Source organism: Eleginops maclovinus, chromosome 7, assembly GCF_036324505.1.
Source record: "Eleginops maclovinus isolate JMC-PN-2008 ecotype Puerto Natales chromosome 7, JC_Emac_rtc_rv5, whole genome shotgun sequence".
Taxonomy (NCBI): Eukaryota; Metazoa; Chordata; class Actinopteri; order Perciformes; family Eleginopidae; genus Eleginops; species Eleginops maclovinus.
In genome coordinates this window covers 2,532,262-2,546,600 of record NC_086355.1, presented here as the reverse complement: position 1 = coordinate 2,546,600, position 14,339 = coordinate 2,532,262, and positions in this window count along the sequence as shown.

Sequence of the window (14,339 nt, the reverse complement as noted above, 5' to 3'; positions counted from 1 at the left end):
GGGAGATGGGTGAGGTTAGCGAGGGCCAGATGCCCTTTGTAAATAAGCAGGGGGTCCTCACAGGCGCGCCGTCGGGCGTCCTGACTCACCCCTCCCGAAGGACGCAATCAGGGTGTCCCCCCTCGTACCTCGTGTAAGGGGTGAGGAAGGGTGAGGAGGGTCTGGTCTGCATGGTGCTGACACAGAGGAGCTGTGGGTCTAATTCATTAAACCAGCCGTCTAATATAAACAGTCGTTCATTCAGCGCTGACACCGGCCGTCTGGACAATGTGAAGAGCCCAATAGAGCTGCCATACACCGGTGTGTGTGTGTGTGTGTGTGTGTGTGTGTTTGCGTGCGTGCAGCCAGTTGCTGCAGGTACAGTGAGGATAACCAGAGGCGTTCATGAGCCTCGACACGGTTCACAGAGCAACTGAAATGCAACAACTTATTTTTTAGCAAATGGGAAATCCAGTAAAATCATGTAGTTCTTACAAATACTTCTGACTCATTTGGGTTGAAATAAATGTGTACGTGGGGGTCAGTACGTAGGACAAATACAGTGTTTATAACTTGGAACAAAGACTTCCTCACAACAGCAATCACAAGTGAGCATATTACAATGGCTAGGCGGTACACATGTAGTAAAGACACCTAAGAAGAGTGATTGAAAAAGTTGTGATTGATGCCAGAAATTGCAGTTTCAATGTCAGATTTCATGGATATCAGAAGCAAAGTGCACAAGTATATAGCTTTTTCTTAAAAAAACAATGTAGTTGGTCGGTTGGATATTTACCTTTTGCAAAAATGACAGACCGATAAGAAGACATTCCTATTCTTAATCTCTGGTTAACTTGCAAATAAAGACACACACACTTACGCAATCACACACACACACACACACCGTCTAGACTCCTGCAGGGCCAAATTGTCCAGATGAGACCCCCCGTTGCACACACTTAGCTCCGTGTCTTCTCTTGTTCTTTTGCCACAAAGTGTTCCTCTTTTGTTAATCGCAGAGAAAGGAAGGACTGGAAAAACCTTGAGAAGAGCCGGAGTGCTGAAATTAGACGAATGTATTCAGAGGTAATGATGAGTAATCATGTGTTTGAGTGGAAAATCTTAAAGAAATGCAGGTAAATGGTGGGTTTTTGATATTCATAAGGAAGTTACATAATCACAGCTTTACTAAAATGCAGTTTCACAGTTTTAAAGAAAGAAATAATATATTTTCTTCCAAATTATCCCAAAATGGAAGCTTCATGAATTTTTACAGCAGGAGGGGCATCAACTGACCCCCCAACTGCAATGTGAACCAGGGTTATTGCAACATATACTGATTGGTAGACTTCCACTAACCAATCATCAGTATTATGGTGTTTACAACAAATAGGCACTTACCTTTTCTTCAAATATTCTCAAAACAATACTCAAAATGACAACATTTGTATTGGAAATGTTGTCATTACCATAGAAAAATGCAAATTATACTCAAACACACACATATAAATATTAAAAACCCAGTAAAATTGATTATTTTTAAGCAGTTTCTAATTGGGTTTGAAGCTGTAGAAAGCAGATAGATCTCCATTGACCTACAGTGTCTTCGGCGGTTATTTAGGGACACGTTGACACCGTTTCAACAACAAACAAAACACACACGCATGCACACACACGCACACACAGTACACTCCCACTGATACTGAGTGTGGAATGTGGGTTTTATGGGCTTACAAATACACTTACACACTTTGCACTTATGCATTCACACACACGCCCATCCGTCCAACCATGCAAGCATCCACACACACACACACACACACACACACACACACACACACACATACACACCCAGGTATCTGCCACCACTAATTGTGTCTGGCCAGTGCCGGGGTCATGAGATGCCGCGGTGCAGGACAGGGTAGCCATTGCGGTCGCCTCTTAAACATAGCTTACCCTGAGGCCTGTTATTACCCGGAGAAACTATCATCTTTTTCCTCCTCAGAGCCGTCCTGCTCCGGCCATTTAATGAAGCACGCATTCCAGCGCAGGGAAACCAGCAGCGAGTCCCACAGTCCCACGCTACAGCAGGAATTAATGCTGCTCTGGGAATGAGACGGGGAGGTTACTATCACTTCTCTCCTTCTGTTGTTGTCCTTGACATTTGTCGGCTTCTTTGAATTCTTCAGGTATACCAATATGACTCAGATCAATATTTAAGTAGATGCATTATTTCCAGTAGGGCTGCCCTCTCTTCTTAGTTGATGCATTGACCAGTTTCTCATTCTGAAGTTAGTTATCTAAGGTTTTTGTAGTCTGTTAGTCATTCCCCATGCTTTTTTGAAGCTAAATTACCTTTTCAAACACATTTCTGCTTTGCAAGATCCTTGAAGTGGTGCTTTTGCATGATTTTCTGTGGAGAATCTCAGTTTCCCAATCAATTATTCAACCAAATAGAGTCTTGACTAATCATTTCTTTAGTTTTTCCTTGCTGACTGGATCCAAGTGTCTGGATTTGAGCAACCATCCTCCATATATCATTACAAAAGTTCCTGGATTTTGCATTTTGTTGACATATGTCTCAAAACTCAATACCAAAAACCAACAGCCCAATTATTTTTTGAGGAGGACGGATATACATTTTCGATTTATAGAAAAAGATAGTGGATAGAAGGAAGAAACACCTTTTTATAAAACGTTTAGTGGCAATAAACCCTTCATTTTTTATATGGATAAACTTATTATTAACAGTAAATCAATCTTGAGAAATTAGCTTAATTAAACCTTATAGATAAAAGCTGTAAATAAAAAACGAAAACCAAGGAAAGGTTTTTTAAAGCACTTTCTTTATATGTATAAAGTTTATGTATAACTGTGATTAGCCACTCATCAAGCATTAATACAGCACTATCCCCGATGTGTGCAGTGTAACCTCGGCTCTGTGTCTGTTTTGAAACACCCTGCTTGTGTCTCTGATGATAGTAATTGATTAGACTGGAGCACTTGACCTTGCTCTCTCTCTAAAAGGTCAAGTGAATTCAGAAACTATTAAGGCGGCAGAACCGGCAGCAGCGGTGGTGGCTTCTCTCTACATATTTGTCCTGCTGGAATGGATTTCCTGTTTGACTCCCAGTATAATACCAGTAGTTTGAAGAAGGCAGAGCTGCGTGTGAGTGACAGCGCAGCCTTTAACTTCTCCTCTAACTTCTCAAGGACTCCCCTTCAGCTGTTGACTTGAATTAGTCTCCTGCTGCCTTTATTAGCAGCAGCGGTGGAATCAGAGAAGCCTGTCTGCGTGGATCATGGAGGAAGGAAGGAGTGGAGGGGAGGGGGGGTAGGGGCGACCGCTAAGTGCTTCACTTCTGATCTCTGATGGGGGTCATGGGGTCGCCGCTCAGCCTCACCCTGATGACTTCTGACACTCGCATGAGCAACCAAAACCACACACACACATAGTGGATTCAAGAGCACGAAAAAAAGCCACATCCTTAGGGACGTTTGCAGCACTGACGCAATTAACTGTTGCACAATATCGGTCAATATTATTTCAAAATAAAAGAGCGGCTTCTAAACAAACTTCTTCATTTTCAGGTTGGGAATGAAACCCTGTGAACATCTGTGGAAGTTTCTCCAAAGTTTTCAACTGATTAGCTTTTATAAAATTGCAGTTTTACATTTACAAGTATCGTTAATTGTATTTCAAAATAAAAGCGCAACATCTGAAGTACTATTTCATTAGGAACAAAACACGATGAAAATATGTTATTATGACTGAGAAGCTAACTCTAAGTTGCAGTGTTAAGTAGAAGTTGCAAGCAAGTACTTTAGCATAAGTATCGTTCAATATTATTTCAAAATAAAAGCGCCACTTCTAAACAATCTTCATTATTGTTACATTAGGTTTCAAAACGCTGTGGAATTTATACAACATTTAAACTCATAAGAAGCTATTTTTAAGGAGCCGTTTTAAGAAAGCAGTTGCGATTGTGTACTGTTACACAAGTATTGCTTAATATTATTTCAAAATAAGAGCGCTGCTACTAAAGTACTTCTCACCTTTTGAATGAAACGTTGTGAAAATCTGTAAACATGTTTCCAAAATGATAACTGATAAGGAGCTATTCTTAGGAAGCTGCTGCGGATAAATAACGGGTTTATGGTTGATGTTGACGGGAAGTTTGCTCTCTAATCATATCACTAAATTAGAAGTAATTTGGGGTTCTGGAAGGTCTCATTTTACTCACTAGTTTATGTCTACCAGCATCAGACAAGTTGTAATTAAAAATGAAATGTAATCACGTATAATGCATGTTTTTGACCGACTTTAGGAGCGCCTGATACTTGGTGGTGCAGGCAGGGTGGCAGACAAAATAAGGGGAGCGGTTACAGCCGCTGAACTTCCATGTTTCACTATTTATATATTGACTGATTTCTTAAAAGTGACTACATTTGAAATATTAGCCACTTAAATGTAATATTTTTAAAGGCTTTGTGGCTGTGAATGTGTGACCTGAACAATATTTCAGCCTTAAATCGTAACACAAACTCCAGCTTTTCCCAGCTTTAGGGTTTGAAAAATATATATAATATATAATATAAATAAAGATGGAGGTGTTCTCAGTAAAAAAACCTAAATGTTTCCCTGCTCTAAACTTGATCGGGGAACATATCTGTAACAACAAAGTACATCCTATCTTAAATCTGTAAGAGTTCCAAAATGAAAACTGATGAGCTGTTTTTAGAGATCCAGTTTTAAGTTGTGAACAAAGACCATTTCAACAAGTATTGCTTAACACTATTTCAAAATAGAAGCACCGCATCCCAGCACTTGGGTCCATTCGGCACCCCGACTGGACCCAAACAACAAAGGTTTAAGTAACTGGTATCTAAAGATAACTACTCCTAAATAAAGTTAACATACAAACAAATGAATAGGATCACCATGAGATAAAGCATGACTTCAGAGCTCTGCATGTCAGGCCAAGTATGTTATAGCGTGGGCCCAAGCCACAAGATTCCATTACTGAGTACTTATAACTTGGTCAGTCAGTGTACATCCCAGGTACTCCTAACAGTAGTAATGAAACCCTGAGTAGGCTGTGACTGCGGTTGCCCCGGTAAATAGAAAACTGTACAAATATAAGTTCTACATGCAGGTTTTGTTCTTCCAAAATGTAATAAACCTACTTCTATATTTGTGTCGAAAAGAAGCCACGGTTAATCATGCTTTATTGGACAGTCTGTAAGGATTTGATACTCCGTGTGATTACTTGTGATGCAGCCGTGTGCGATTTGAGACTACATGGGAAAAACTCAGAAACTGCTAGTTATCACAGCGGGCAACACAGCAGTGTACTAAGGGTAGCATCTGAACTGAGACAGCGATACTAGGTCGAAGCTTATTGTCCTGCTGCATCCGTTTGCATTTTGCACGATGCAAGCCAGCATGCTTTTCTGATGCAATCCTTTGCACAGCAGATATATGAATCATGTTAGGAGAAAGTATCATCACATGCATACTTCATCCAACAGTTACAGCAACAAGCTCAGCTCAAAGAAAAGCTAAAAAGTGTGTGAGTTTCAGTCCAAATATCTATCCTCCACACCTTCACACCTTCTCCCCTTCAGCTCTCACTGCTGCTTATTTATTGCTGGAACAAAGTGGGGGATAAGAGCTCAAATCCCCTCTCTCCCTCCCCCCTCCTCTCCAGACTGTCTCCTGTGTGTTTATCTTCTCATCAGGACTCTTTATTGGTAAATAAGGGCGGCCCGCCCGGCCTGGCCTCTTTCTTTCTCTCCCTTTTCTCTCACTGCTCATGCTCTTACATCTTTTCCCCATCTCCCCCCCTCCTCGTGTGTGTGTGTGTGTGTGTGTGTGTGTGTGTGTGTGTGTGTGTGTGTGTGTGTGTGTGTGTGTGTGTGTGTGTGTGTGTGTGTGTGTGTGTGTGTGTGTGTGTGTGTGTGTGTGTGTGTGTGTGTGTGTGTGTGTGTGTGTGTGTGTGTGTGTGTGTGTGTGTGTGTGTGTGTGTGTGTGTGTGCGGCCAGTGTTTAGGCTATTAGAGCCGTCTATTTACAATCTGGAGTTTCCTATTGATTATGTCTGCCTTCTCTCTGTGTTTACACGGGGGGAAATAAATAACACATGTTGCAGACTCGCTCTGACTCTGCATCTTCTTTCTCCTCCAGCTCTGTCTTTCCTTTCCTTCTCGACCTCTGGCTCTCTTGTTCTCCCTCCCCTCGCTTTCATTTTTGTGTGTGTAACTGTCAAAGCTTTTTAACTTTTCCTTTGATGGTTTTCTCAAAACTTCTGGAAGTGTTGCTTTTAAGTTGCAGAATTTGAGTGCAATCTGGGCAATTATTAAACAGGGACACAAGGAGAAAGTGACACAAGAACGAGGGATTGATTCCTCTGTTTCTTTTGGATTGATCGATATATCAGAATAAGATAATATCCATACGCAGTGCATGCAAACAGGTACCAGCAGCATGCACATTCTGCAGGAGAGGCTCAGGGATGCATCCGCACACAGCTCGCCCTCTGTCCTGCCACCAGCGTTGTGTTCCCCTTCTTGCCTCTCTGACTGTAACAGGAGCTGTGTGTCTGGGCTTCAGACCAGGCAGTGTGTCATACCCCACCTCCCCCCCTCCCTGCTCCTTCTGCTGGGCCTGCAGCGCTCAGATGGCTCCTCTGATGAGATGGAGCTCTGTCTGAACAGCAGGCAGAAAGACATCACACCCTGGAGTTTACTCTCGTTGGTGTTGAGAGTCGTGGGAATAAATGTTGCAATGCCTCAAGCACAAAGTATAAAAGTCACGCGCTAAAAGTTATTCAATTCAAAGTATTTCATTAAGTTGAAGAAGTGTAAATGACCCAAGGAAAACGCCTTCATTAGTTCCAGAATATTTGATCATTTAAATATCTGTAATTTCAAAAGAAAAAGAAAGAAAAGGTTTTTAAATTATAGTAATTATATTAGTGTAGATATTCATTTCCATTAACGTGTCCTTGTGTTTCCCGTTTAAATGTTTGTTTTCTTTATGTAAAATCTAAATTTCAGTCATCTGTTGAGCTGAACATGGAACAGTTCATATACATAGATACCATAACGTAGTATTAATACAGAACTTGAGTAAATTCTCGCCTCAAACTCTTAATATTCATACAATTAATGCATAACATTTCTGCTAAAAAAGCCAGATTTTCTATCAACGTTATGCCATCGCAGTTTAATTTGACGTATGTCTAAAGCACATCTTGATGAAAGGAATTACTATTGATTTATTCTTCTAGATAAAACAAATTGTACCCTCATTTTAGGAGGAATCTGACTTTTACTTCACGTTTGTTCCTCTGGTCTACGTTCTGTCTCTTGTGACTGCAGCTTCAGTTTGCATTCCTGCCAGTGTATATATTTGCGTACAGGTCCTCACCCAGAGCTGATTCTCATTGTGTGTGTGTGTTCATGTGATATCCTCTGAGGAACACCTCTTCGCAGGACTCAGATGGAGGACGAGATGAAAGTGTGTTTACAGCGGAGGAGCTTGAATAACAGGTTGGCTGTAACCGGAGCTGCCTGTGTGGACGCTTTTATGGACTGTTGTGCTCTGTAATACAGCCTTTGTTTTCCCAAAGTCACACCACATATTTGGACCAGCAATCAAATAAACCCTGTCTCCAGTTCTGTGGAGACGGGAGACGGGGGGGGGGGGGTTTTGAAGAGAAAGCGCCAAAGGTTTCGAGTTAGAAAAGATTACAGTTTCAGAAAAATAGATAATAGCGATCATTTCAACAGATTTTGATTGAATATTTTTGGTAGTTTTTTAAGATTCCATACCAGACAGAGAATGTAGTTAAATCTATTCATACAACTAGACTTACTAACTTGACTCAAGATCCCCTCCAGTCAATTTTCACTGGACTTTTCTACTCATACATTAAGTCAAATCAAGAGTCTTTGATTATTCAAATGTAATTATATTTCGAAAAACATTTTACTACTTTTTTTAAAACTAGAATTTGAATAGCTAAAGTTACAAGTTACTTTGCAAATGCAGATACATCTAAATCGATTATTATAAAGTATTATAGGTTCAGAGTTTATATTGATCGTGATATAAGAAGGATTCATCTTAATTTTACATCATGGTTTTTATTATCATTGAAAAGTATATTAAAATGATCATGGTTAGATTTTTCTGGATCTGTACCAAACAAATATGTTTTGTTGAGTGTATTTATACAACACAATGTGCTTCACACAAAAACCTTTAAGCAGTAAAAACTGTTTGAATACAGTCATCAAACAGCCAACAGAGTAAAGTTCTTTTTTTAAGTATCAGAAGACAGTTAAAAAAAAACAAGAAAAATCTTCAGCCTGAATTTAATTCTTGTTAGGTCTGTAGAATTAGATTTATAGGCTGGGATTTCCCCCACAATACTTCATTCACACATATTGTCCTTATTGCACTTTTGATAACGCTTCCGTTAATTGTGCAACCCTAATTTGAGTGCACTTGAACATTCGAGAGCCGCACAACAATCAAAGCAATAATTGTTAAAGGCTAAAAGGCTGTATTAAAAAGGGCATTTTATATAAAGTAATGCAGTATTGTGGCGCTACAGGTTTATCCGGGACTACAAATTGCATTCTGCAGACTTTACAAAACATATACAGCCATGAAAAAAATGGAGACCTCTTCAGCTGTTTTATTATTTATAGGTATGTCCTTGAGTTAACATTTTTTTTTTTTAAAATTGTATTCTATAAACTACTGACTATTTTTCTCTGTGTTGAAATTCAACAGACACTGGAATGGCTGCCATATACGTGGAGGTAAAGATTTAAGAAACATTTGCCGTGGTCACTTAATCTTTTCCAGAGCTGTATATTTAGTGAATAAAAGGCAGAGCATGATCGATTTAAATATATCTATCAAGGATGATGTCAATAAGGATGCAGCAATGATCAGTCCCTCCAATATCATGAACCATATTGCCATTGCAACTAGTTATCTTTTCCACATTTTGCATCATAAGGGCAGAAACCTTCACATGTATAAAGCCTGAGGTGAAGAGTCCCCTCACTGGCCAACAGGGGGCAGTAGAGGTCTGGAAAAGCATGATTGACCTCACCTTTATTCTTCTACTTTGTACCCCCCTACCCTCCTCACCCCTCACTTTAATCACGCTGAGGTGTGCTGTGAATCGTCTCTCAACAGCTCCGCATGCTCAGCCCGAAACAAATGTACGATTCCTGAGTGTGTGAGAGAGAGAAAGTGAGTGACAGTGAGCACATTTCCCATCATGCATGTTTTTCTCTGTTATCCTGTTGTTTTCCATGAGAACTGTATCTGGTGGCCTTGTGGCGGCCGCAGACATGCCTCCAAATGACAGTCTAATCAGAATACATGTCCGTGTAGAGCGGCACCGCTCATTACCCCGCTAAGTATAGGACGGCCGCTCTGCTGCGCCAAATGTTTTATGATAACCCGCCTGCGTTAAAATATGTGTTCTAGGGGGGTTTATCTGCAGAGGAGCGAGCGTGAGGGTTTGTCACGGTGGCCTGCAGAGCACGACTGACTTTAACAGACACACCACGTCCTTATTTTGAGAGGCGACGAAAGATTTCACGAGCTTCACGTTTATTGCTTCATCACTTTAGTTAGAGAAGTCTTTCAAATGTGTGATTTTTAGTTGAAAATCAGCTAAATTTGACCCTAAAATTTGTCTCTGCTTAGGGGTCAGTGATAATCATTTACAGCAGTATTTAATTTAAGTGGAAATGTATTGTATTGATATAATTCTGACACTATGAGCTGATAAATACATGAATAATGGAACTAATTATTAACTTAAAACAACTTTAAAGTTACAAAAAATGGAAAATAAATCTAATTTATAAATAATTTTGTCCTGCTATCAATATTACGACAATATTAGTTTGATTATTGGTGGCTCCCCATAGTATTTACACCATGAAATACTTAATTAACATCCTCAGAAATGTGAGTATGACGAATGTGTAGACTAAGAAAATAAAACAACCAAGTTTAGAAAATGATATCAAGTTACTACAAAGCCTTTAAGGAACAGCCTTAATAACATGTACAAAATCTAAACGTATTTAGCCCTATTTCATGAAACCAAGTGTGTGAGAGCTGTCGTATTATCCTCAGTGTGTGTGGTGCTGCTGGGACGCTGCCAGTGGAGGAGGAAGTTTAGACTCTGGAGTAAAGTACCTGAAAGTTGACTGAAAACGCATTTCACTTTTCCTGTGCTGGATATTACATCCACTCACCTCCAGTGAGATCTCACTTTGTATATTTAGAATCAGTGGGGGGTATGTACAGTATGCGTGGTGTGTGCACAAGTGGATATGAATTAGAGTGTGTGTAGTATGTTTGAAGGAAAGTATTGTTAGTTTTGTTTTGGGAAGTTTTGCTGTTTAATATATTTTATTATTGTAAATTAGATATATTTTCATTTGGGCTTTTGCTCAGAAAAACAACACTTCGATTCTTAAGACCGGCCTTTTTTCTATTGGATCTTTTACTAGAATTGGTAATACACAGTATCACATTGTAGGAACACACTTTCACAGGATTGAAATTCAAGTATTAGCATTTACAAAAAGTAACAAAACCTGAAGTACTCATTGCCCAGAATCACCCTCTTCTGAATAGAATAAATGATATCAATTATTTGAAGTAGTGAAACATAATTATGTACAACATCTTGTTTGCATCTAGTAAAGATCAAGAAAATTGTAATTACTTTCTATATCGTCAGGTGTCATAAACATCAATAATTAGCTATTTTTAATTTATTATGTGAACCTGCAAGATGTTGAGGTATAGCTGCAGTATTTACCCAAACATTGTAGTGGAATGGAAGTAGTTTTGAAATGGAAGTACTCGAGTAAAGTTCCTCCAAATTGTACTTAAAGTCAGGGCTCAACGGGACAGTTTTCCCAGGGTTCAGGCTGACAGGCTCTGGTCAGTCCTGCGGCTGAGGCAGGCCGGTCTGGTCTGTGGTCAGAGAGGGGGGGGGGGGGGCAGGAACCAGATCTGTCCCACAGAGGCGCCTTTGGTCCGGGCCAGTCAGACCGTAAACACACTGGACAACAACATGTAGGGGGAGTGGGGGAGGAGGGGAGGGGGGGGGAACCACAGCGCTGCTCACACCCAGACTGACAGGGGAGCCCTCACGTCTTCAACCTTCATCTCTTTCATTCTCGGACAGAAACTCCCCGACCACTTTTACATCCTGCTGGAGAAACTGTAAATCACACGGCGGTCAGACTGAGGAGAAAAGGCTCTTTAGGAGTGGGGACACAGGACGTGATTCACTGGAGACTGCTAACACAATTATTAACACTTTCATTGAATCATTTGTAATTTTGCATCCAGGCTGCAAATGATGCAACTTGCACTGAGGGGAAAAAAGGGGTAAAGCATTTGATATAATTTACAAAAAAACAGTGATTTTATCTCAGAAAACTTTATTTAAAAAGACAAACAAAGGTTTGTTGACTAGAAGGCATTCCTCACTCTATTGGTGTTATTCAGAAATATTGTTCACTATTCATAACATTTGCTTTTGCATTATGAACAATCTCTAAACACAAGATATGGTGATTTTATCTCATTTCAATTACCAAACTACTTAAAAGTCTGTCCACTTTGAAACTTAATCAAACCTTTTTGAATAACATATTTCAGGGCTTTTTATTTGCACTCTTAGTCATTCCTTATCTGTTCCTATTAAAGTCCGCGTGCTCAGTTCATTCAGCACCTTAAATTGCCTTATGTTTGGAAAGTTTTGCACTTAATCTTTTATGATAATAACTTTATTTTGGACCGTTAAAATAACAGAGATGGGGAGTTGTCTGCGCTGAGAGCAACAGATGCTTTAATGAGAGGCTGAATGTCTGGAAGTATTTTAAAATCAATGATGAGCTGCAGAGAGAAGTACCTCTTAACTCATATTATATGAAGTGTTTCTGGCTAATGATAGACACTCATCATCTATTGGTTTCTACATTTTAAATGATTATGAATTAAATAATAGCGATTAATGCAATTCCCTTTGAATTTGACTTCTGCTCGTTGATGCTTGTCACTAATTGATGCAGATTCTGAGCCATTTATGAACCGAGGTTATTATTAATACTGCATAATATTTGTAAAATATACATACAGGCATTAATGGACGCATTAGAGGCTTCTTTATTCCTTTTGAAACTCCTCACTTATTGACACGCTGCCGAGAAAATGGAGCTCATCTTCTGTAATAGATACCTGAGAGAGGAGCCGGAGAAGTTTGCACGCAAAGAAATATGTGAATCTTATCCTTAGTTAGTGGGAATTGATTTAAAAAGTTCTATTAGAAGCAGATTGTAATCCTTCATAGCTCAAATAATGGAGTGGGTGATTGATAAAAGTTATGTTTCCAATTAAAAGCAGTGAAAAATAGCCCATTAGGATGCATTTTCTGGTACAAAAAAGAATATTATAGCGTGAAAATGTTCATTTAATTAAGAATTTGAGAAAACCTTTAAGACTTTGAAGCCAGTTTTGCGTGAAAAAAAGTGGATCATCAAAATATTTTCTGATTAATTGACATTTTTATTAATTATTTGAGCTCTTATAGATATATACACCTTTAATATTGCTCCTAACGGTGTCCTTTTCAAAGTTAACCTCTCCCTTTTTGCACAATTCTAATATAAATTATGGTAGATAAACATCAATAATGAAAATGAAAAGTTTGTCCCTAAAGTTTCAATCAAGCTTTCTAATAAATCTCATTTTTAACCCCCGGGCCAGGTGAGGTCAGGAGATAGCGTGAGAATCACTCCTTTTTTATTATATCTATAACCACCAGATTCTCCATAAAGAAGATCCTCATAAAATACCTCCTCTTCTCGATCATTACCCCCCTGGCTGAAAACAATAACGCTGTAAAACACTTTTATTTTTTACTGGAGCTGTAAAAGAAAAAAATGCTGCTGAACGTGTATTTCATTTTTTTAATGGAGATGATGCTTTGTAGACGCTGGTCATATGAGAGCCATCAATAGGACGAGGCGAGAGTTCACAGAGGATGGATACAAACACACACAAACACACACACACACGCACGCAGGGATTGATTGATGGGGGCCAGAACACACAGAGAAACAGACCTGTGTTTGGAAAATGACCCGATAGATTGGTATTGCCTTGCTTGCTACTTAACCTGCTGCAATTAGCAGACAGGAAAAGGTCTGGCCACTGAAAATGTAATCACGAAATTAGCCGCGTGATACATCAACCCGGCGTAACGTCTATTAAATCCGCGTTATGGATACAGCATTTGTTCATATCAGCGTTGAGGATGGCAGATAATTGGGCTCGCTAATGCGGTAATGCTTACAAATGGTCAAATTACATTGAGCTGTGTTGATTAAGGCGCAGCGTCGGACATTACGGGCGCACATGCACAGCGATGTAGCCCACACACACACACAGTGTCACCAGTGTTTGTGTCACACCATCAGGGGTTAAAGTGTGTGTTTGACACTGCATTGACACCAGCCATAAAACAGCGCTGTCATTAACTACAACGTCCTCTGCCAATACATCACACTCACCTGTCGTAAAACACATCGCCCCGCTGGTTAATATGCACTCTTAACCTTGAAGAGACAATAAAAAATTTAAATTACAAGAAGGGTATCAGCCGGTAATTTTTTATGGGAATTTTCTTGTGTCATCCTCCACTAATAAAGTTGATATTATATAATCTGCCAACTGCTTATTCTTCATAACAACCTGTGTCATCGCTAAATTGTAATGGCTCAGCAGATCTTGCAGGTCCCTGATTATGGTAGAAAGAAAGCAATGTGATGATTATTTTAAATATCAGTTGATCTGCTGATTATTTCCCCAAATTGCCAATGTTTTGCAGTAGCAATTGACAAAATTCTTGCTCTTGCATTTTGAGGCCCACCTAGAAGTTACCATTACAAGCGTTCCCTCCACGGTCATGACTTCACCTCACCACCGCTAAGCTAAAGGCGGCTAATGTTGGGCTATAAAGGAACTACAGCACGGTCACATGACTTCACGTCACCACCGCTAAGCTAAAGGCGGCTAATGTTGGGCTATAAAGGAACTACAGCACGGTCACATGACTTCACGTCTCCACCGCTAAGCTAAAGGCGGCTAATGATGGGCTATAAAGGAACTACAGCACGCTCACATGACTTCACGTCACCACCGCTAAGCTAAAGGAGGCTAATGTTGGGCTATAAAGGAACTACAGCACGATCACATGACTTCACGTCTCCACCGCTAAGCTAAAGGCGGCTAATGTT